Genomic DNA, 25570 nt, shown 5'->3' with positions numbered 1-25570 from the left:
GGAATTTCAACCGCTCGACATCGGTGTGAAGTGGCCATTCAAAGTAAGGCTGCGAGCGGCGTGGGAGCGATGGATGACCGACGGAGACCACAGTTTCAGGATAAGTGGAAGGCAGCGGCGGGCAAGTTACGCCACCGTTTGCGGATGGATTGTAGATGCTTGGACTAAAGTGTCTGCTGGCTCTGTTGTTCAAGCTTTCGCAAAAGCCGGCATTATTTCTGAGGAGCTGCGCTGCACGGAAAGTGACTCTGACAGCGCAGAAGGGGAAATTGGCATTTCTGATTTAGCGCAGCTGTTTAATTCAGAAACAGAGGATGATGACTTTGATAGGTTTGATTAATACTTTGTAATAAATACATTAATAAAGTACAATCATACTCAGTTTTGCTCCCGCTCTATTTTTTTACCTGAAAACTTAATTCAACAGCAGCCTCTGGGCAGGTCTCCTCCTCTTCACCGCGGTGGCTGGCAGGTGTTTTTTCATCTAAATAATCTAAATCTTGCAGCTATATTTGCTGTGATCAGTGGGAATAAAGTAGTTTTAATATGTTTTTAAGTGAGAAAGTCCACCTGAAAACTTCATAATTGCAGTCAGTTCATCCAGATTATCTATTTCTGTCGGAGGCGCTCAGACCCCCACATACCAGCGGTGCACCGACAGCAGAAATCCATTCAACAGCAGCCTCACCACGGCTGCTGGCAGGTGTTTTTCATCTAAATAATTTTAACTGCAGGCACCAGGATACCGGCAATAAAAGCGAACATATTCCGTCGGCAGGTTTTAGGATTTTAAGTTAATTTAGGAGTAATCACAGCGCACTGTCATCTGCGATGTGTCTGTCTCATGGCCAGCTCCCAGGTTTGATTAATACTTTGTAATAAATACATGAATAAAGCAGTCATACTCAGTTTTGCCCCCGCTGTATTTTTAAATACGCAGTAGAGCTATTTAAAGGTAGTAGAGGACATGTACCTGTATATAAAAAATTGCGCCCTATAGTCCGGTGCGCCTTATGTGTGTGTTAAATACAGAAATGGGACACATAACTGAGAGTGCGCCTTTTAGTACGGTGCGCCTTATGGTCGTGAAAATACGGTATCAGTTATTGGGCTGGAACTGATAAACGCTACTCTCAGTTAATTCAAGGCCGGTTCACCATCTCCAGAGACAACGGTAAACAACAGGTGTTTCTGTAGATGAACAGTCTTAAACTTGAGGATTCGGCTGTTTATTACTGTGCTCGAGGAGCACAGTGACTGAAGTTGGTTTGGTTGCCGTACAAAAACTTGGTTGCTGTACCAAACAATCTTGGTAAACCTCAAACCTGATGGCTTTGAAAATATATAATTTCACATTCCATCACCTAGCTATAAATTGATATGAATAGAAAATGTGATGATTATTTTGTTTCTTTCTTCAGTAAAAACCTCCTGTTCATCCACCGAGACAAAGTCATTCATGGTATACACATCTAAAGCGGGGGCCTGACCAGCTTTTCTCTGATCTTTTGTTTTGAAAGTAATTAAACACCTTTACATAAACTGTTCTACACAGAAATAAGCTGCAACCAAATTTAACAATATCTTTCTTTTGCCTACTTTTTACAGATTGCCCTCAGTGCTTAAATTACTTTGATGTTTTCTTTAAAAAATGGTTTACTTTAAATATGTTGATTGATTTAATGTTTGATGTTCAAGCGAACCTAGGTTTATACTGATTTGAGGCCATATCACCTAACCCTTCCCACAAGCTTGTGCCTTAGTAATTGAGAGAGACCAAATAAAATTGATCTTTGTGCTGTTAGTTGTAAGATTGAACAAAACAAAATTATGTCATGGGGAGCCTGCAAACTCCACATATAAATTACCCTACTAATTACTGTTTTGATTTTATAACATGTACATGTACCAGCTCTGATTTCACATACACCTGTAATGACCAGAAAACAGAAAATCCAGATTTAACCAGAGACAAGAGACATTTTCACAGTGTATTGAAACGTTAAACTGTTGCAGGTCGGGAGGGATTCACCATAGTCAGCAACCAAAACTCTGTGTTTGAGAACAAGCTTTGAGAATTTCTGAAGTGTTAAATACAGAAATGGGACACATAACTGGTGAACCTCAGAGGATTCCTGAATCTGTCCAGGCTGATTTGAAGGAATCCTTTTTTGACAGTAAATCGGTGGTCCAGAGGAATGCACAGGGTCAGATCCATGAGAGCAGAGGAAGACAGAACGATCAAGGGGACAAACCAGAGTTCAGGGTCCAAGAACCAGTCCGCAGTCAAAGCCAGATGATTCGACATCCAGAGACAAGAATCTGAGAGCGAAGTCAAGACACATAAACAGGTCAGAGATTTAAAAACACACTATGACAGGTCTGATAGTGTTTAGGGAGGCTCAGAGAACCAGGGAGCAGATTAAGGTCAAAATCAGGCAGGAAGACAGGCAGGGCCGGCGATTGCTATAGGCGAGATAGGCAATTGCCTAGGGCGACAAATGTGTTGGGGGCGCCCTCTAGCGTCGCCCTTAGGCTTACTTCCCATTAATCATAGAATTAGAAAAAAAAGCGAATTAAACCGGTTATGAAGCGTCCGTCAGTTTGACTTAACCTTACCTATATATAAATAGCAAAATATGAACTAATAAATATACCACCGTTTTTTTATTTATTTTTTCACATTTAAGAGAAAATCGGAAAAGATTCTGATCACTTTTCAAGCGCCCTCCAACCCGGAAGTCGTGACGTCAGAACGGGAGCGTTCATGGCGATCTACTGCACTAAATGCGATAGCCAAAACGAGAAATCTGAAAGCAAAATTTCGACTTCAACCGAGCGATTCCTACCAGGAGACCATTCTGATGTATCGGAGGAAGAATATTTGTGTCTGGAGCCTCACATGTTCGACCCAGATGTTTCAGATGAAGAGAAGGCAGCGGACGAACAAAAGCGAGTCGGACAATGAGTGGAGATTGGACGTCAACAGGTGTTATGCCCAAAAGTGCATGCCTGCCGAAATATGCATCCCCAGTCGCGGGAGCGCGCCTCGCTCTGTTGAACTGCATATCGACGAGGAAAACTGATTAAAATATGTTCAATGGAGCTTAGATTCTTACATTAATGATATAAAAACGTTTAAAAATACCTCTCGTGGGAAAAAAGTTGTGGTTATTTGGCAGATTAATTTACAAAAGTACGGATTTTTTGAACAACATTAAATCCAAAGATTTTGACCATGGTACGGCTGATTTATTTGTTGTGGTCTCTTGTTATTTACACACAACACTAAACCGTGATAGCCGACGTGAGTTTGGAGTTTGCAAAGGTTTCTCTTAAGTGGAAAATCAAACGCGCATCTGCACAGCACAGCGTTCACAGACCAGTGAGATGCGTTCGCTGCGCGTCAGAAAGCTATGGTGCATTCAGGAGCATTGGAACATTTTAAACTTACAAGAATGAGGCATAAAACAGAACTGTATTTTACTGAACATTTCACTGGTCTGTGAACGCTGTGCTGTGTAGATGCGCATTTGATTTTCCACTAGGCTGATTGGAAACAGGGCGGAGCTGATGAATCATACCAGCACTAGTGCCAGACATCATGACAGCACCAAGGAATGCACCATAATACTGGCCTTTAGAAATATTTTTAACTCTTTTAGCCTAGTTTTATCTTTCAGTGTGGTTTTTCACCTGCTAATGGAATCTCTAACCTGAATACCCATCATGACAACATAAAAAAATCTTAGATTAACCTTCTTGCAAATAATATTCATTTTACTTGGATATTGACAAGTTGAAGAATATGGAGTACTTTAGACAATGTACCTAACCAATCTCTTATTATTAAGTATTCTATACCTAACACTTTCACTTTATTCAACAACAACAACAAAAATTAATATTCTAATAATTTTCCAAACCTGCAGCTGCCCAAACATCGTGCTGTCTCCAAAATATTCTCATTCTCTACCAACTGTTCCATTATTTTGGCATCCTGACAAGAAATATTTACTTTCTAAACTTATAGATATCTGTATGTTTATTCGATTTTGTAATACAATTTTGTATGGCATGAAATTGGTCTCAGATAATTACGTAAAAATCTTTGGTATTAGTTTAGAAAAGAACTCATTCAAAAAACACATTAAACAGGTTTCTAGAATTTCCTTCTTCCATCTTAGGAATATTGAAAATGTTGATATAGGCTATGTATCCTGTTTAGGGGTGATGCTGAGAAACTATTCCATTGATTTGTTACTTTGCGGCTGGACTATTGTGATTCTTTACAATCAGGAAATCCATAAATTGTAGTTAAAAGCCAGCAAAATAATGAAGCCAGATTTCAAATGAAAAATCAAAAGAGATATCACCATTATCCTATTGTAGCTTGCCTTTCAGTGGTTTCCTAAATACAGAATGGAATTTCAAATCCTCCCTTTCACATATAAAGTCCTTAATAACCAAGCTTCATCTCATATGAGAGATCTGGTTATTAATTTTGTTCCTAACAGAGCACTTTGTTCTCAACTTGCAGGCTTAAAACTGTCCTTTATTATAAAGCTTATAGTAAGTTCAGGTTTTTCTGAGCTATCATTATAGTTATGCTGTTATAGGCTCAGGCTGCTGAAGGACAAAGGGACAAGTTTTCATCATTCTGCTTAATTATATCTGTTTCACCATTCTCCACTGTTTGTTATTTCAAGTATTATATGTTATCTCTGCTTTTTTTCCCACCAGAGTAGCTTCACCTGGTCTGTCCCTGTTTGGCTGTGACATCATCCTAGATTGAAACATCAGCTGGGCTGTTTTTCAGTGCCAGGTTTTGTTTCTTTCCTAGACATAGCTATGGGCTCAGGATATACTGGGATGTATTTGCTCTCTTTCCTCCTTTTCGGCAACAGACTAAAGCTAATCTGCTCATTCCTAGATAGAGCCGCCTTTGGAGCCAGTTCAGTTATCTTTTCTCATAACTCTTTACTGTATGCATGCTCTGTGTAAGTGATTTCCTACTGCCACCACATGCTCATCCAGGAGAAGGGAATCCAGTCAAGTATAAACTTGATGCAGCCTCCTGGGTTTACTTAGATTTAAAAAGAAAAGAAAGAATTCTAACCAGTCTGACTCTATAATCTGATTGAATTGTCTCTGTAAAATAATGTGAGATTACATATTTTGTGAACCCCTTTGTGACCCCAGCAGGGAAAAGGTTGATGGAAAATGGATGGATAAATAAACTGAACTGGAATAAATTCAATTAGAATCACTTAATGTTTTGCCTCGGGATATAACATGCAACCTAATAGAACAACATGAGCATTTGCAATGCAATCTCTACATAAAGGTCACCATTGGCTTCATAGAAAAGAAACTAACAAAAAAAAAGGCATATAGACAAAATTGTCTGTTACATAAAACACATATTTCTACTTGAAATATACATGTTATGTATTTATTTAAAAAAAGGAGTGTCTGAAACATTTTGTACTAGTGGTTATATCATTATCTGAGTAAAAAAGAAACAAAAAACAACTACAAATTAATTAGAAAAAAGAAAACATTGAAAAAATATTTTTATTAAATTAGTTTTCTGCTTGCTATTTTACTGTATAAGCAATAAAGAATAATATTTGTAATTCCTCTATCAGCTGTGTTTTATTGCTGTTGGTATTGTCCTCTGATATTTATTCAGGATTTTGTATTACTGTTTCTCACTGTGATGGACTGGGGGGCACAGAGATATACTCCAGCACAAAAACCCCATAACAAAAACATGATAGTAATTCACTTAAATAAAGAGAAAGAAATAAAGAAATTCTTATTTTATCTTTAGTGTATGAAGTAAGAGCTGTGTTTATTGGTTTTAATTCAGTGATTTGTGTATACCAGATAGTTAATTTGCTGTTTGGTGTCATAAAGAACTGAAGTCAAATCTAACAAACCATAGTAGTATATACATTGTAGGGTTTTTTTTTTTTTTTTTTTTTTTTTTTTTTATTCTTTTTTCTTTTTTTTTTTTCTTTTAAACAGAGCCATCTGACTTTTTCTTATTTTAGAATTTACAGAACTATTTGTATTTTCCTTCCCTTATGTGTTTCTATCATTTTCTCTGCTGCTTTAGGTTTTTGTCAAAGGAGTTAACTGAGATGTAACACTGTGATGCTTTCGATGTCTGGGGAAAGGGAACCGATGTCACTGTTAAACCAGGTAAGGTAATAAAAATCTCTCTCTCTAATATCGGTAGGATTATTTGAATCTTTTTTTCTAATTATTGGATTTGTTTAAATTGTGGGGATAGCTTTACGTTTTTATTTTAGTGCGCTGATTTTCGATTGTATAGGCTGCGCAAAATAAGTCCGCTCTGAGATTTTATTAACTTTGAAATTATAAATTACACCTAAATTCCTCAACTCTATCCGTGAATGGACGTTTTCAGAAAATGAAGCTAAATATCAATGTTATTGTTGCTTGGATTAGGCTATGAAGGACTGTATTTGAGTTTTGAATTAAATAAACATAGGCCCATTGAGCGAAAATGTGTATAAACTATAACCGATTTATATTTTTAGGTGCATATATGTAGCCAATTCAACATTTAAAATATGATTTAATAGGTCAGAACTAATCATCGACAATCATGGTAAAGTTTCAATATTATTTTTTCATAAGGATGTCGGCGAATATGTTTGTTTGTTTAAAACGTTTTTCTTTCTTTTTATTTTTAAGCATTTGGGGTTTAAATAGCAAAAAGCATCTAATCATAAAAAATGTGAATTTCTTTTTTTTCTCGCGGTCGAAAAAAGTGATTTTTGGAAGACAAAAAAAATTGACACAAAATAAACAGAGGAAGTTTTGCTTAATATCCAAAATTAAAGACAAAATACGTTACTGTAATAATAATAAAACTTTTTTTTCCCATTTTGTGATGAGTTTAGCATTCAGTGAATAAGTAAAGTAGCTTTCTTGTCCATGCATTAAAAGGGATAAGCAGAAGTTTAGCTGAAAAATCATTACAGCAGATTTATTTCAGCTGAAGGAGAAGTGTCAGTTTTGCACACAATAAAAACCTCCGCAGTTTTCTCGGTCGCCTAATGTCTTCCTTGCAGAAAGACTGGTAGCGTCCTCAGATACTGAAGGTAAATATTTCTCCGTCGTTGGTCTAAATACCGCAGAATTGATTTTAAATTTAAGCTTAAGAAAAAAAGCATATTATGAACTAAAATAACTTCCTTTGCAAGTATTGTCTTTGATGATACAAAATCGTCAACTATATGATTAGAAGTGAAATTCTTTAAACATCTGTGCTCTAATTCATAGGTCCGCAGTTTTTCTAATCAAGCGCCACTTAATTCCGATTCTAGCAAAATAAAAGCTGTTCAGAGCCGCTTATATTACATTAAAATATTTTTAAATCATTTTAAATCTAACAGAGCTTATTATTTTTGTTTTTAAAATTAGGAAGAAAAAAAAGTTGAATTTATTTAATTATGTCGCCTTTATTTAACCAGCTTAGACCCTTTGAGATCTAAAATCTCTTTTGCTAGGCAAACCTGGCCAAGAGGAGAGCAGCAAATAATTTACAACACATCAAACATAAAAAAAAACACACATAAATCGAAAAACAAATATAAAAAAAAAAAAATCCTAGAACTTAGAACTAGAAAGAATTTAAGACATTGAAATGTTGCAGAAACGTTCACCTGAAACATTTTTACACAGACATTATTGATTTAACAAGGATTTTGATTGTTTCAGCGTCACAAGGCTTTGAATGTGAAGTTCAGACTGTAAATCCTTCCAGGCAGTGGGTAATGAAAACCTGAAACTCTTCTTGCCCATTTCTACGGAAGAGAATTAGGGCCACTGGGAAAAAAAAAGTTAACTGATTTTTAAATTTTATTTCAGTTTAGTATGGGATAAAAGTCAGAATTCTGACTTTTTAAGAATTTTCTCAGAAATCTGACTTTTTTTATTTTCAGAATTCAGTCAGAATTCTGAGAAAAAAGTCAGAATTCTGAGATTAAAGTCAGAATTCTGTGATTAAAGTCAGAATTGCGAGAAAAAAAGTCAGGGTTCTGAGATTAAAGTCAGAATTCTGAGAAAAAAAGTCAGAATTCTGACTTTCTTCCCATATTAAATTTAAATAAAATTTAAATATCAGTTAACTTTTTTTTTTTTTTTTTTTTTTTTTTTTTTTTTTTTCAGTGGCCCTAATCCTCTTCCGTACATTTCAATTCTTGCTTTGGGACAGCAAATTATATGAGGTCCATAGATGGGAGATTATAACCTCCTTGCTGTCTTGTTAAAGGACTTTTCAAATATGATGAAAGAGCACCCATAATAGATAAAAACATACCAGTGAGACAGGCGTCGGGCAGAGACCATAGAGACCATAATAGTGGGTAAATTGTGGGTAAATGGACAGCTGCCAATAAATCTTAATAATATACATATTATCAAGTTTTGTAAGACAGTTAGCAGAAGCATTTATGTGCAAAACATCTCCTTAAAAAGAGGATTTAGGATTTTTTCATGGTATTCATGTATAAAGTAAACATATTTTCTAAGCTAATGACAAAAAAAATGTATCTAAAACCATATTCCTGATTCTTTAATGTCATTTTGTTGTGAAAATAAAATTCAAAAATTCTTTAAAAAACCTGATAAAATGTATAAGAGTAGTATTTATTAACATATTACATTGAAGACCATTAGTTGTCGCTTTATCATCTTTAATCACTATTAACAGCCATGGTAGGGGGTACAAAGAGACACTTGCGGCTGCAGACCCCTGATGTGATGGAAGCAAATGCGTTTTAAAAAAGTTCTCCAACTTTAGAGAGTAGGTCGTTTAAATCCATCAGAAGATTTTCATTGAAAAATGACATTGAGCAGATTCCAAATTCCCGTAATTGAAAAAAAAAAATGTTATTAAGAAATCCATAAGAGTTTATCAAAAAAATTAAAAATTCATAATATATCTAAGACCACTGACATGAAACATAACATAAATGCTATATTTTAAGAATTACATACTTTTTAGCTTTAACATTAACTGAAATTTGAATATTAAATATTTAAAACTATACATTGTTGTCTTGTTATTTAGTTAGTCTAAAAGGGAAAAAAAACATCTTTTTGATTTATATTTTCTGAAAGCAAGAGTTTCAGACATTTGCAACATTTATTTTATAGATCATTAGCATTTAGAGCTTAACTGTCTTGTACGTTTAGAATTTTACCTTTTTAAAAACATTCTGCTGAGAAGATTATTGTAGATCTTGTTCTCATTGGTTCTTTACAGATGGTCCAGATGTGCCTCCAACCATATTCATCCTGAGTCCCCTGCAGACTCCTGGCTACCCCCCAAAGACTGCCGACGAGCTTGGTCCAGATGTCTGTCTGGTCACAGATTTCCGTCCAAAGGAGGGAGATTTGGTTCTAAATACCAAAGAAGGCCAAGCCAACGTCAGCTCTATCAACCCTGCTCCGACCAAGACAGGCACCTACTACACTGCTGCATACAGCAACGAGACCATCATCTCCTGTGAGATGAACGGGACCTTCAGCAATAATGAAGCTTGTACGGATTTCACAATTTTTCTCTGGAGTTCCGATCACACTGTTTAATTTACAAAGTTTCGGCTGCTAAAAAAGTGTTTCTGCAATGAAATCATCTGATTCTAACACAAAACATAGCAACAAATTTATATTAATGTGGAAACTGATAGTTTTCATTAGATAAAGTCCTAAATGCATTACTATTTCTGTGACTGATGTTCTTTCTGTCTCTAAACAGATGATTTATGCAGGAACATATATCCAGGTAAATCTGAACTCTTCCTGACTTACTGCAGGTTTGTTTCATCACTGGTTTCAGTGTTCAGTTCAGTCTTAATTCTTTTTTTTTGCCCTCCAGAAAAAGCCAAGCTGAACTTCTACCTGCTGCTGATGAACGGAGTCCGGGTGGTGTTCACCAAAGCTCTGGCCTTCAGCACCGTCCTCACCATCAGAGGCCTGCTCTTCTGAAAATGACTGAATTCTAAAGAAGCAGAAATTAGATTCAAAATATCTATATACATATCAAGAAAACTGATCCACGGAAAGCCTTTAGATTTTGTTTTTTTAATTAGTATTATAATTCAGACAAGAATAAACCAAAGCCAAATATTTAAATGTTATAAAACACATTTACGCTTTTGTAAAATTAATAAAGTGAAATTTGTAATCTATAAGCAAATTTGATGGGGCAAATAAAAAAAAAAGTTACAAAGAACTATCATTTTATTTCATCATCGTTGATAAATGTATCAAAATTTTGATTGCATTTTTGCTGTACATTAAGATTTTACATAGATTACTGTGAAATTTTTCTTAATGTTTTTTCTTTCATAGATTGTCCATTTAAAATGTGTGCATTTTTGCAAAGATATGTATTTTGTAATGAACTTCCTTGCTTCTGTGTTTTAATTTTCAAGACCTAACATAAAATCATCCTGTATCACATATATATATATATATATATATATATATATTTTTTTTTTTTCACATATCGTATTTCACAAAATTGTTCATAATTTTCCTCTTTCTTTATGTATTTGTATGCTTTTGTTGAATGTTTCTGCCCTGTTCAAAAATAAATAAATACAATTGATTCAGGCGCATATGAACATCTCACATAAAAGTCCTTAAGTCAAACACATAAAGATCTTATACAAAATGGCAATTTGATTTAATTTAACCTATTTAAAAATCAGGACAAGACCACAAATTTTTTTTTTTAACTAAGATGAATGTTGATAAATAAAGTTAACAAATGCTTATTCAAAGCATCAAACAATGAAGGAGAAAAATAGTTCTTCTCTTTCTCTCTCTAAATATATTTATTAATATATATTAAATATATATATATATATATATATATATATATATATATATATATATATATATATATATATATATATATATATATATATATATATATATATATATATAAAACCAAGATTGGTAATCGTAACAAACAAATAGCAACCAATAAAATCTAAATCAATGACTTTTAATAAATGATGATAATAATAATAATAGTACTTTGATTATTGCCAACTTAAACAAGAGCAAAATAAAACATTGAAAATACAAATGTAGCTAAAGTGGCTGAAAACTGAACTAAAGTAAAATTCTAAATATTAGAGATGAATTTTTAAATAAAACAAGAGTCCATAAATGTATCTATCGTTCTTTTTATGTATAACAATACATTATGTATAACAATGATGAAGAAACACTCAAATAATCAAATTACGCTGAATTAAACAATCCCAAAACAACAACAAAAAAGAATAATTTCAAATGAAATTAAAGTAACAAAAAATTAGTTACACATTTGTCTAAGATTTTCATATTTTTTAGAATAAACATTTACTTATGAATCTTTATTTTTATCTATATTATGTGGTGTTTAACCGCGCAAAATGAGAAGCTCCTAACAATAGTGCTGTAAACCTATGTTATTTACATTTATCAAACTTTTATTAAAAGTCGTATTTATCTCTATGGGTCTTTTCGGCTTAGGCTTTTTTTTTGGCAGCTTTTAATGTTTGTGAAGCTGAAATTGCAGCGTATTTCCCATCAGTCCTCGGAGCAGTATCAGTTAAAACCACATTTGAACAGGAAGTTAAAGCTGTAGATGTAAATCTGACCCAAACCAGATGGCAGCTTGGTTTCACATCGAAGAACGCTTTGGCTAACCTCAGCCTTGGTTGTTTTTTCCTCCTACACAATCTTTATATACGTAATGGAATGATTAAATCTTTTCTTGTAATGAGTCATCCTGTCAGACATTTTACTAAATGCTTCTAAAACACCACTGCAGCACCAATTATATTACAGTCAGAATTGTGAAACAATCAATGTAGAAAAATGTTTCAATGAAATAATACCGTTGTTATCTGCTTTCTTTGAGAAAGGAAAATCTGTTGTAGGTCTTGTTTTTATAGATATTTTTGATAGTTTTTAATAGTTTCTGTAAATAAAATAAACTTTGCAGTTTTAGACCTAATTATTTTCAAAAAATAATGAAGTCATTTATTGCTCCTCTTCTTGGATATTATTCATTTTTACAGTGAGAAAAAGGCTAACAAAACCAACCCGATAGAATGTGAAAAGTTGCTCTTCTTGTTGTTCAACAATAACATTTAATTGTAAAGATACGGTCACACCCACCCCTTTAGTTAAAAAGTAAAAAAGTGAAATACAAGTTTTTATAAACATTTTATAAAAAAAACTAATATTCCACAGTTTCAAAGCAGATATTATATATACCTAGAAAGGAATTAGTAATAGTCACAAAACAAAGCTTAGAAATGAGTTTATTACTACAGTATACATAGGTAAACTAAATGTTCACACTGCTAATCTCATGCTCCCTTTCAACCCATTCTGAGAGACTCCAGAACAGCCTTTTGTAATTTTACTTTTACAATGATCTGTAGGTCACAGAGGACAATTGCACAACATTCGAAGTACTAATGTAAATATGAACACCTCAAAACGAACATCTATTGTTGCCCTCATGTATTTGTATGGACATTTAACAATAGCTGTTAATATTCAATGTTTTTTATGACAATGGTTTATTGTACAAGACACGTCAGTGATTCAGGATACTATCTTGTAAATATTTAAATTCTTAATCCATATCTGTGGAAATGTTACAAAGTTCACCTGTAAAGGTTTTTTCATTTGCTTTAAAAAACAAAACAAAAGAAGCATTGTCCTAAATCACAACAGACAAAGCTTAACAACAAAATCTGACATCTGTGTCCTGTCATGTTTTAGTAGAGCATCGTCTAATATTTAATTTACACAAAGAATGGTTCATCTGCGTTGTTCACAAATTATGAAGTGTTTTTGGTGATTGGCTGCATAAGGAGGAGGGATCATGCAAATTTCCCTTTTCAATCATCTCTTAAAGTGTAAAGTCAAGCTGCCGCTACAGCTCGCAATAAAGCTACAAACTTAAGTTAAACCAGTAGCTTTTTGTAATGTGGAAAAACATGTATGCGGTCATTTTCTTTTATTTGCTTTGTACTTTTGCTGGTAAGGATTGTGACATAGAGTTATAGTGGAGGAAATGTATAACTGAGATAAACTATTGTATTGATAAGCTGTTAAATTTTCTGCAGGTGCAAGTGGTCAAATACTGACAGAGTCTGAACCAGTTGTTAAAAGGCCTGGAGAATCTCACAGACTAACCTGCACATATTCTGGGTTTGGTGGTCATTCTGATAATGCTTGGATCAGACAGGCTGCAGGAAAAGGACTGCAGTGGGTTGCATATATCAGCGGTGGCGGCAGCCACATCCACTACTCTAACTCAGTGAAAAACCGTTTCACCATCTCTAGAGAGAACAACAAAAATCAGGTTTACCTGCAAATGAACAGTCTGACAGCTGGGGATTCTGCTGTTTATTACTGTGCCCGACACTCACAGTGCAACAGAAAGCAGAAGCCCTGTGCAGAAACTCATCTTCAAGTCCAAATGTCATTTGGATAGTCCTAATAAGGCTGCACTACAGCATTATTGATATGCTAGATAAAAAATAGAGTATTTTCTCTTTATTTTAAGTGAGTGGATTTTCAAACAGCAATTTAAAATATAACCAGATGGAGGGGAGAAAAACAAACAATTTCATGTCAATTTCCATCTCAAGAATGAGATATGGAGAAAAGAACTAGCTCAGATGTTGCCAAGTCAAATGGTCTCTGTAAAGTGCTAAGGAATCTGGGCAGCGTGGCAACAAATGAACCACTGGAAAATTAAGCAATTGGCACAAAGGAAAATGAAGTCAAACTGTTCCTACAATGTTGGATTGAATGCATGGAATTCTCTATATTCTATTGGTATTCATTCAGAGATTCTTTTATTGGAGCTAAGGGGTAAAGCCCAGCTCCTATAAGTCAACCCCACAACATAATCCTATATCCACCAAACTTTACCCTTGACATAGTAGAGTAAGACAAGGACTGTTCTTCTGGCAACCTCAAAATCTAGACCCATTTATCAGATTCATGGAGAGTGGAGGCCTAGTGGTTAGGACATAGAGCTTGCAATCATGAGGTTGTGAGTTTAAAACTCACTCCCACAGACTGCCACTCTCAGTCTCTGAGCAAGACTCTTAACCCCCGATTGCTCCTAGGGTGCCCCACGATGGCAGCCCACCACTCTCCATGGGGATGGGTTAAATCATGCATTTCCAAAGTCTCTCCTCGAGGGTCACTGTCCTACAGGTTTTAGAGGTTTCCCTGCTCCAGCACAGCTAATTTGCATTGATAGTTGATTAACAGGCATTTACCAAAACTGCAGTAATCAGAATCAACTGTGCTAAAGCAGAGAAACCTCTAAAACCTGCAAGACAGTTGCCCTCGAGGACTGACTCTGGGGATGCTTGGGTTAAACGCAGGGGTAAATTTCTCCAATGTGAAATCAATAAAGTTCAATTATTATTATTAGATTGCCAGACGTAGAAGTGTATTGTCACTCCAGAAAACACCCCTTCCTCTAGAGTCAGTAGGCAGAGTGCTTTACATAACTGCATTGAACATTCTGCATTGAATATAGTGATGCAGCTATTTGACATGCAGACATATTCCATAAAGCTGTATATGCACAGAATTTTTTAACTAGTAGACCGGAAAGTGATTATGCAATGGCAGCCAACAGTAGTGAAACGGACACAGTCAAAAAGAAAACTGTGCTCTGCTAGCTGTACTAAAAAAAGATTAGTAAAGTGACACCACTGGATGATGGACATTATCCAAGCCATCAAGCTTGCTAACCATTTGCACCATGTTATACAAATGTTTCATCTCTTAATAGACAATGTAGGTTTCATAGTTGATTTTTTTCAATAAATTAACAGTTTTAATTAAACAGTTTATATATAACCTTTAGATTCATGTAAGAGGTTTAAATAAAGTGAAATGCAATTGAATATATTATTGGACATACTGTATATGCCTTACAAAAGTATTCAGACCCTTTGAACTCTTCCACCTTTTGCCTAATTTCATGATTCAAACAAGTCACTTTAGGTGACCTGGCGTATGGTTCTATCAGCTTTGCACATTGACAGACTGACATTTTAGCCCATTCTTCTTCGCAAAACAGCTGGAGCTTAGTGAGGTTGGATGGAGATAATTTGTGAACAGCAATTTTCAGTTATTTCCACAGACTCTCAGTTGGATTCAAGTCTGGAAACCTGGCTATGTTTATTTTTAAACCATCCCATTATAATCATCCCATTATAGATTTTGCTTTACTTTGCTCTACTACTTTAGAAAAATATATCTAACATTTATCCACTAATCTGAGGACAATCTATATGAATCAACAATTTCATTTAGCCTTCTTGACTGAGACTGATGCTTTTTCTGTTTTTGTCCAGTAGAGGGAGACATTTACATACTCTTCCACCCTTAAAAGCACACCAACTACATCTCATTTAAAGCTTATGCAGTTTTTTGTTTTTTCTTTTCTTTTCGTTTGTAATAATTATTGGGATTTGCAGCAAGTTTGGCTAACAGAGACAGACAGACAGACAGACAGACAGTCATTTTGTATACATGAGTGTATACAAAAAGAAATTTTGTTTAAAAAAAACTCTAGACAATTTCATTTTTTAAAGAACAGCCTTGAATACAGTTATAAATACATAAAATTTGTAATATAAAGGCATGACTGTATATTTACGATTCTAACATACATTTTTTTAAATAAATAAAATAAATCATTTTACACAACATTCAGCAGTCTAATGGCAGTGGGGAAGAAACTGTTATGGAATCTGCTGGACCTGCATCGGATGCTTCGAAGTCTCTTCCCAGAGGGCAGCAGGGAGAACAGTCCATGGTGGGGGTGTGAGGGTTCACTGATGATGTTACGAGCTCGGGACACGCAGCGCTGGGATAAGGTGTCTTTAATGGAGAGAAGAGGAGCCTTTATTATCCTATCTACTGTTCTCACCACTCTTCTCACCTTCTTCCAGTCTGAGATGCTGCAGCCTCCACAACACACAGTGAGACAGCTGGTCAGAACGCTCTGTATGGTGCTTCTGTAGAAGGTGGTGAGGATGGGTGGGGGCAGCTGGGCTCTCGTTATCCTCCGCAAGAATATAGCGCTTTTGTGCCCTTTTGACCACTGAGGTGGTGTTTACATTCCAGGTGAGGGTGTCTATGATTTGCACCCCCAGGAATTTGGTGCTGTTGTCCACTTCTGCAGCTGAGCTGTTGATGACCAGTGGAGCGTGGTTGGGCCGATTCTTCCAGAAGTCCAAGATGATCTACTTCGTCATCACCACATTCAGGATCAGACTGTTATCTTTGCACCAGTCTACTAGCTGCTCCACCTCCTCTCTGTAGTCCAGGTCGTTGTCATCTCTGATGAGGCCCACCACCGTGGTGTCTGGGGACACAGTCGTGTGTCATCAGTGTGAACCGCAGGGGGCTCAGCACGCAGCCCTTGGGGGAGCTTGTGCTTAGAATGATGACATCAGAGGTGTTTTGTCCAACCTGGACTGACTGAAGTCTGTTGGTGAGGAATCTAGCAGCCAAATGCAGAGGGGTGTATTGAATCCTAGCTGTTTCAGTTAGCCTATCAGATGCTGTGGGATGATGGTGTTGAAAGCTGAAGTGGAGTCCAGCATCCGCATGTGGGTGTTCTTCTCCTCCAGGTGTGCCAGGCTCAGGTGGAGAGCAGCAGAGATGGCGTCGTCAGATGATGTGTTCTTTAACCAGCCTTTCAAAGCACTTCATCATGATTGGAGTCAGTGCGACAGGCCGGTAATCATTTAGTGAGGTGACCGGAGGCTTCTTTGGGACCGGAATAATGGTGGCAGACTTGAAGTATGCTGGCACGGATTGGTCCAGCGAGGTGTTAAAGATGTCTGTGAAGACACCAGCCAGCTGATCTGAAATCTACAAGGCATCAGGGTCTTTTTTCCCCTCTATCCTATTAGAAACACATTAAACAGCAAAATAAAACAGCACTTCTAACCATTTGTCCCCCCTGTCAAGTGGTGGTACTAACCACAAAGTTGAATTATTTAATGATTTTAAAAGCTTGCTTGTCCAGAGTTTGTTTTCACAAACCCACCTTAAGCATATTGCTGCCACCTAAAGGGTTGGAGTTTTACTCTTTTAAAATGTAATGTTACCAAAATTGAGAGCCTCTGTGATCAGAGATTGTGTTTTCTTGAATTCAGATTATTTGCAAATGCAATCCATTTCATTTTGCAGGGTGGCTGGGCGCACCCTTAGAGATCGGGTGAGGAGCTCAGTTACCTTGGAGGAGCTCGGAATAGAGTCGTTGCTCCTCCACATCGAAAAGAGCCAGCTCAGGTGGCTTGTGCATCTATTCCGGATGCCTCCTGGTCGCCTCCCTCGGGGGGTGTTCCAGTCATGTCCTATTGAGAGGAGATCTTGTGGGAGGCCTGGGACATGCTCAAGAGACTATGTATCTGAGCTGGCCTGGTATTGTCTCAGGTCCCCCCAGAGCAGCTGGTGGAGGTTTGCGTCGGAAAATATCTGCTTAGACTGATGCCTCCGGGACCCAGCCCCGGATAAAGATGGATGGATGGATGGATGGATGGATGGATGGATGGATGGATGGATGGATGGATGGATGGATGGATGGATGGATGGATGGATGGATGGATGGATGGATCGATCGATAGAGAAATTGCCCATCCCTACTGAAAAAAATAACACATGAATTTGAATGTGTAAACAGCTTAATCATAAAATAACATGCAAAATTTACAGCTGAAGCTACATTTTGGGTGGAGTCAATGCAAAGCAGCCTCATCTTATCTGACCACGAGGAGGAGGCACAGATCAGTGCACTGAGTTCAGCAAGATGGATTGGAGAACAGGGCTATTGCTAGTTTTCATTTTAAATGAAGGTAAAGAGCTTCACTTATTTTCTGTGAAATTTTGTTGTTAACCAATAATTACTTATTTATCTGTTTTGTTTTTATTTTGTTTTTTTTAATAACAGGCATTGATGGTCAGACTCTGATACAATCTGAACCAATTCTTAAAAGACCAGGAGAATCCCATAAACTGACCTGTACAGCCTCTGGATTCACACTCAGCAGCTACTGGATGGGCTGGGTCAGACAGGCTCCTGGGAATGGACTGGAGTGGATTGCTGCAGATACTGGCGGCAGCACCAACTATTACTCCCAGACAGTTCAAGGCCGGTTTACTGTCTCCAGAGAGAACAACAGACAGCAGCTGTATCTGCACATGAGCAGTTTGAAAACTGAAGATTCGGCTGTTTATTATTGTGCTAGGTTTTCACCATGTCTAAAGCCAGTCAAGCAGCTGTACAAAATCCTGCAGGCGGAAAAAAACTTTGTATAGCATAATATATAATGATACTAGAGGCATGATTAAAAAAAGTTAACTTTAACAGATTAAACGCTTCAAAAAGGAAAACGTAAGCAAAAATATATTTTTTTTATACGATTTCATGATTTTCACATTTATATAATGATGTGATCGAGTATTATGCATCACAGAAGAAAAGGCAAAGGTTTGGATGACTATACTGTATGTTGCATTAAAAGAGGTCAGGGGCCATCTGATCAGTTGCCTCTTCTTCGACAGCAAATTGCTTTTTTCAGTCACCATATGTTTGGTCAATCATTGAAAAAACTTCTCAAAACTAGATCTTAAAAAATAATGAGCTGTTTTTGAAATCCTAACAAAGCCAACATAAGTCATTTATTTGTAGTATTTACCACTTACCATAAAAAACACAGTATTGTAAATGGTAACTACAGTATAAAAACCTGAACTATCTGCAATGATATCAGCTAAAAAAACAATAGTGTGACAGCTGATAATAATCCACAGGACTGCTTGAATGAACAACAGCTCTTTGCAATGTGTTTCTGTATGTGCTGGTGATTTTCCATCACTGTAGTTGCATGTCATAGACTAAAATCATTTTGAAGGGATTTAGCCATTCAGTACATAAAAATGTTCAAATATTTTTCATAAAACCTTTGTGACAAACTCCTTTTACATCCAAAGAACATGCAATATACCCACAACAGAAACCTGATTGGAGTATGAAACATCAAAAAAAGGCAAGGGGAACTTGCTGGGGTTAGCATGCATCCTATTTATCCTGGTAACACCTCAGAATCCTACATAATGAGCTGAAAGCTGTTATTTAGGACAGTGAGTTATTTTTTTCCCCCCTCTTTGCCTTTTACCCCAATGATTCAATTTTGAATAAGCATAAGACAGAGTATGGATGGGTGAACCTAATTCTCATCCATACCATAAGTTATGAAGCCTATTGTATACTGTTCTTGAGGTCTAGATAAAAACTTTTAAATAATTCCAACAGAACTGTGCAGATGAGGGGGATGAAGGTGACTGAAGCACCTGCCCCTTTTTTCCACAAATGGCAAACAAATTCATACTGTTTTCTAATTCAGCTCATTTTTTCCACAAGTCATCCTCTGACACCTAATGAAAATATTTTAATAATGCAATTTATTATTTATTTTGTAAAAGAAATAACATCATAATGTCCCTCTGTGATGTGCACAATATGCAGCACGTAGAGAGGGAGGGTGTGTTCAATTTTAGAGGCTACATCCTCCAAGGACCCGGTCTATCTGGACTGGGTCCTCCGAGGTCTGTGAGAATAAGGAAGCTGGAAGAGTTTCACTATGGATTCAAACAGGTCTTTGGCCATGCAGCCCTTACATTTGACACACAAAGCAGGCAAAGAATGGATACCGAACTTCTCACTACTGTTCTGGGTGCTGATATCAGCAGTACAGTCGCCATCAATATCATATTTATAGTCCCCACACTGCACAGATATTAGAATCTGTGCATAAATGTCAGCCAAATTCATTTACACAGTGACAGATAAAAACCTGTGAATAAATCAAACATTACCCGCCACGTACCTGACTCAATAAACCTTTAAAATGACTATTTTCATTAATTTCAGATATATCTATTCACATTCTTGTATTAAACTGTTCTTGCAATATTCAACACTGTTTGATGCCATTTACCTTTTTTACTCTTAGCATGGAGCTGCCAGCTTGCTGGGATTCTAAATGAATCACGGGATAATGAAGGCTACGTAGGATACACCGGACCTTTCCTTCAAAATGGGCAAAAAGAAGGCTGCATTTGTCAGCCGCATAAATAGGAGTCCTCCAATCCAGAATGTAGAACAATGTTTTAATCATAAAAACTAAAGAGCTTAAAGTACTTTTTTACTTTTCTTTTTTGTTTTATTGAAAGTAAATATTTCTAAAATAGCTTTTGTTACAACTAATCAAGGATCCCTTTAAAAAAGATGATATAGGACCTTCTGTAGTTTCTTGGGGCTGTTCATTAAGCCTGAATAATATCAAATTGTTTACATAAATGTACCTTAGTATTGCATATAAATCAACAAACCCAAAGGCTGCATTGAACACCACCTAAATCTCTCAACACAAGGATGAAAGACTGAACAAAATGTTTGGCTTTCAGAAGATCTGATAAGGTATACTCTCTTTGGAAAATTCAAATGTCTTAATATGGACACTAAATGATTTAGTCTAACTGTCTTTCAGGCGTGAATAAAATAATCTGCTGGAAAAGAGGACATCAACGTATTTCCATATTTTCCAATATTATAGGTATAAACTGGACGTATAAAATACCAGTGCAAAGTAATTAAGAAAAATAGGTTAGATATCATTAATATAAATACATTTTTATTACTACTATTTTTTTTTTTTTTTTAAGAGACACATCAGATGAGATTGTGTCAAGCTTTCTGATGTCCATGAATTTATTCAACATATGTACACTGTAGTGGGTAAACATTTATTTTTGTGACTTTCTTTATAAAAGTTGTAAGCTTGAATTATAGAACAAATCTGCTAGGATACTGTACTGTTGATTTAAAAACATCTATATTGCTATTGTTATTTAGCTTTATTTTATTAATGCTCTGTATTTCTTCTAACTGAAATTTAGGTTTGATCCTTTTTGCAGTTTGCCCCCAAATATAAAATTATGCAAATCCCATCACCGCCCATTTCTACTTGTACTGTATATATCCACCAAAGAAACTTTTACATTTGCAATCCTAGCTGTAACCATGATAGTCATAGGAAGTGCCTTCCTCTTGGCTCTTATTTCAGGTGAGTGAACTTGGTACCCAGGTAAGGAAAATAAAAGGCTCCTCTAACGTCAGCAGCTCTTAAAATTGTTTCTTTTTTCAGCTGGTGAGGGTCAGTCCCTCACCTCCTCTGAGGCTGTGGTCCAAAGAGCAGGACAATCAGCCACACTCTCCTGTAACGTACAAGGAATCGCTCTTGCCTGGCTGAACTGGATTCGTCAGAAACCAGGAAAAGGATTAGAATGGATTGGACGCATTGACTCTGGCACAGGCACCATATTTTCCCAAAATCTTCAAGGCCAATTTTCTATCAGCAAAGATACTTCGCTAAACACAGTTTCCCTAAAAATAAAGAGTCTAAAAACTGAAGACACTGCAGTTTATTTTTGCGCTCACCAGCCACAGTGACACAGGAACTTACAATGCTCTACAAAAATAGGGAAACAATGGTCTCTCTGCAAGATTCAATGAAATGCCTTGGGGAAAAAAGTTTCATACTATATTGACTTCACCACCAAATGTACACTAAATGTAAGGATATTGTATAAAGATCATTCCATGTAATGTGTTAAATGTCACCTAAAATTTATTACAAAAAAATAAAATATTTTCCTTTACTCATCATTGCTCCTATTGTCTTTTCTAATGTACTGGAATCTAGAATTTACTATAACTATATCTTCACAAACTATGAAACACAAAACCTCCATTTCTTCAAAAGTATTAATGCATTAACATTGCATATAGTATAACTCTATAATTATATACTGTAGGGTTCTGTAATAGAAAATTAGTATACAAAAACCATGAAAATAGTGTAGAGTGTATTCAAAAGGAAGAGTTAGCTTCATTATTAACCATGTTCTCTGTAGCTTTCTAACTATTACTGGCAGCTGAATCCTGCAAGGAGCTTTAGCTAATAACCTAATAAATAGAAAAGATTTTAGATTACATTTTCATAAAGGTTGACGTTAATGTTAATTTGTTTCTCCACAGGTGTCCTTTGTGTTGATCTCATCCAGCCAGACTCAAAAGTTGTGCAACCTTGACTGTCTTTGACCATCACCTGTCAGGAATCTAGATACTCTTTAACTGATAACAGCTATAGAACTTGTTGGATCAGACAGAATTTAGAAAGATCAATGGATTGAATTTTTCACAAGTGCGCTGGTGGTAATTTTTCTGCAATGAAACACTCTAACAACTTCAGATACAAGAGAGACAATTTTGCAAGGACAGTAACATTACCAGGACAGAATATGCAGCCTGAGGACACAGCTGTTTATTACTGTGTGCGTATTAAGGCTCCACAGTGATACAAGTTACTGATAGACCTCGAAATAATAGAAGTTAATAGAAAGTTAAACAGATATTTAGGAATGCATAAATAAAGTTTTGAAGCATCAAACTAGGGTTAGGCTACAGTAGGTACCACAGTTTGTGTGCAACATTAAAAGTGTGATAACTGTTTTCCACTTATTTTAAGGAATGTTTGATTCAGCAGAATCTTTACATTTAAACCTGTGGGATAAAGATGTGTGGAAATTTTTCTATCCTATAATCACACTACCTATTGGTACGCTCAAGCAAGTGTTTAGCCTCAAAGATCCAGGTTATGACATGTAGTTGAAACAGTTTACCATTGCAGAATAACAAAGTTTAAATCACAAGGCACACAGGGACAGTAAGTGTATGGTGTACTGGAATATATATGGTTTATATTGTTTTTTAATTTGGTAGACTATCTTTACACAAAAATAGCTTGATAAAGAAATATTTCCATTGATTAATTCCTCCTTGTGCTGTAAAAACATTTGATTTCTGAATTTTGTAGTGCTTTAATATGGTTTTAAAACAAAAATCTTATTTAAAACAGAACATGAGACATATAACTTCATAATTCGGTGAAATTCAAGAAAAATCACATAATATACAAAAGCTATCTGTTTCTAAAGGCTATAGGTTTCTGATATGACTGTGTTGCAATTGGCAATATTATAGGAAAAGTCTGGTCAGCAAGGAATAACCAATTGGTAATTATTTATACCTAAAACTAATACCTTCACAGTGGTTTGATAAATTCTACATTAATCAGTAAAAAAATTTTTCGTTGCAATCACTGAGTGCAGAAATGCCATTTGCCCAAATATAGTAACAACTCACATCTTACATCTTCCGGCAGTGACATCACGGTGTGGTAAGCTTGGCGCCATTCTCCCTGCTTTACAACCAAAATCAATGGGAGTTACTACACACCCCTGCAATCAACAACAATTATTTAAGATTTCGAGAGGACTTCACCATAGAAATTCACGAGAGCTATAGTTAAACTGACAATGACCTTGTGTGCATGGCACTTGGATGTTGTAATACATCTGGTAAAAGTGAAAGAAAATAAATAGTAATTTCACCTTTCCAATTCATGATCCACCATAGGTTCATCATTGGATTGTCAACTTGATGAGGGAGGATGTGCCAGAGAAAAAGCACGTCATTAATCCGGTACTCTCTGCTTCACATAGTGCATTGGTCATCGCCATGGCAGATAGTAGTGAATTTTTACAAACATCAGCTACAGCACCGGGACTTGCTCAACAGTGTTCTTGGTCAAAGATGAGTGTCTTCAAATGAGGACATTCAAATGAAATTACTCTTAATTAAAAACGTTTAGAATTTATTGAAAATTATGTAATAATCTCAAACTTAAAGTACTTTCAGAAGTTTGTATTCTGAATGTGACCAGACTTTTCAATTAAAACACAGCAGGACAGTCAGGGAAACTCTTAAATCTTAGATAGCGGCATCTGCAGGTTGACTAAATTAAATAGAGTGCTACTGTTTTTGTGCACTGGCTGTTGTGATCAACATTAATTAGATACTCATCTTTACTTAGCAGTAACTAATCTGATGAGGTAATCAATTTCAAATTTGAAAACAATATCTAATAACATTAATATAGATACAAGTGGGTCACTGCAGTTATGACTGTTTTTAATTTAAACGTTTTACAATGATAATGTAATTCCTTCAAATTCACTTTGTTGAAAGTCAAGGAATAATGTTTTCCCCAGAAATATGCTATTAATCAGAAAGGGGTTTAAGTGTAAGAAAACAAACTGAGATGTTCATAGAAATTCAGAAAATCCCTTAACATATATCAGATTTTACGCCTAAAGTTAAAACTTCGACAGCTATTTCAGTTCATCAGAATGTCTGTTCTTAAGATGTGTCTATCAGTTATTTTTCAGCCTTTTGAGTATCTGAGTAGTTAAATTAGGAATCAATGGACCAGCCTATTTTTCAGTTTCTGCTCATTTCAATAAATCTTTTGATCAATCATTTTAGGAGGAGTGAATGCAAAAAAAAATTATCCTCCCTCTATACTTATATGACTGCAGATGGTGGCAGAGAGCAGTGATCATGATGGACTGCAGAATATGGATGGTGTTTTTATCCTCCTGCTTGGCTTGTAAAGACAATGCTCTTCTTTTCAATGTATTTTGAGATATCTGTAATATAATTTTCATGCTTAATATTCATATTTTTATTTTTATTTTCAGGTGTTTCTGGTCAAACTCTGACTCAGTCAGAGTCTGTCATAAAAAGGCCAGGTGAGACCCATAAACTGACCTGTACAGCCTCTGGATATACTTTCAGTGACAACAGCATGCAGTGGATAAAACAGGCAGAAGGAAAAGGGCTTGAGTGGGTTGCTTATATCAGATATGATAGCAGTAAAACATCCTATTCTCAGTCAGTTCAAGGCCGATTTACCATCTCCAGAGACGACAACAGACAACAGGTGTATCTGCAGATGAACGGCCTGAAGACAGAAGATTCTGCTGTTTATTATTGTGCCCGAAACCCACAGTGAAAGAAACTGTATGGAAGCAGCACAAAATCTTGCCTGTTGCTCTTTTTGTCAAAAATAACAAAGACAGTTTTGTTTGTTTTTTTATAAATCCCATAAAGTAAAAAAAAAAAAAAGTTTACAAATTCATACTTTGAATCATAAGGCAAACTCTTAAAACATCAACAATGCAAAAGTAAAGAGTGAAGGTAAACATTAGGTACACAAAATGCATTTAGTTATTATAGATCATCAACTCTGCTATCCACCCACTTTGGCCTGCCAGTTTAGTCAGTACCTAATGCATTTATCTCTAAATGGAGTAACTCAGTTACTGTCACCCTATTGTGCCTTTGTCTGTTATTGCTCAGGACAGACTGGCCTTGTGCATAGTCAAGATTTAAAGAAGAAACAATTAATGCCATTCAGGCTTTTACTCAGGTCTCTGCCTTGTTGAAATCCCAGACAGAGCTTGAGTAATTAAAGGCATTCATGCACTGTACAAG

The 25570-nt window shown here is 35.9% G+C and overlaps 1 long non-coding RNA gene across 2 annotated transcripts; it reads left to right on the top strand.

Moving 5' to 3' along the window:
* The first annotated feature begins 6114 nt into the window (after positions 1-6114).
* Positions 6115-10489, top strand: LOC119781681. 2 transcript variants are annotated; one of them, XR_005280599.1, is made up of 4 exons: positions 6115-6210; positions 9308-9586; positions 9803-9829; positions 9923-10487. It is a non-coding gene; the product is annotated as an uncharacterized LOC119781681 (long non-coding RNA). The 2 variants fall into 2 exon arrangements; XR_005280600.1 differs by having other exon boundaries at positions 6145-6215; positions 9923-10489.
* Positions 10490-25570: the final 15081 nt, after the last annotated feature.

This window comes from Cyprinodon tularosa, unplaced genomic scaffold (assembly GCF_016077235.1).
Source record: "Cyprinodon tularosa strain WSP-4 unplaced genomic scaffold, ASM1607723v1 ctg181, whole genome shotgun sequence".
NCBI lineage: Eukaryota > Metazoa > Chordata > Actinopteri > Cyprinodontiformes > Cyprinodontidae > Cyprinodon > Cyprinodon tularosa.
Note: the sequence above shows the minus strand (reverse complement) of the source record. Positions and strands in the feature narration are given on the sequence as shown.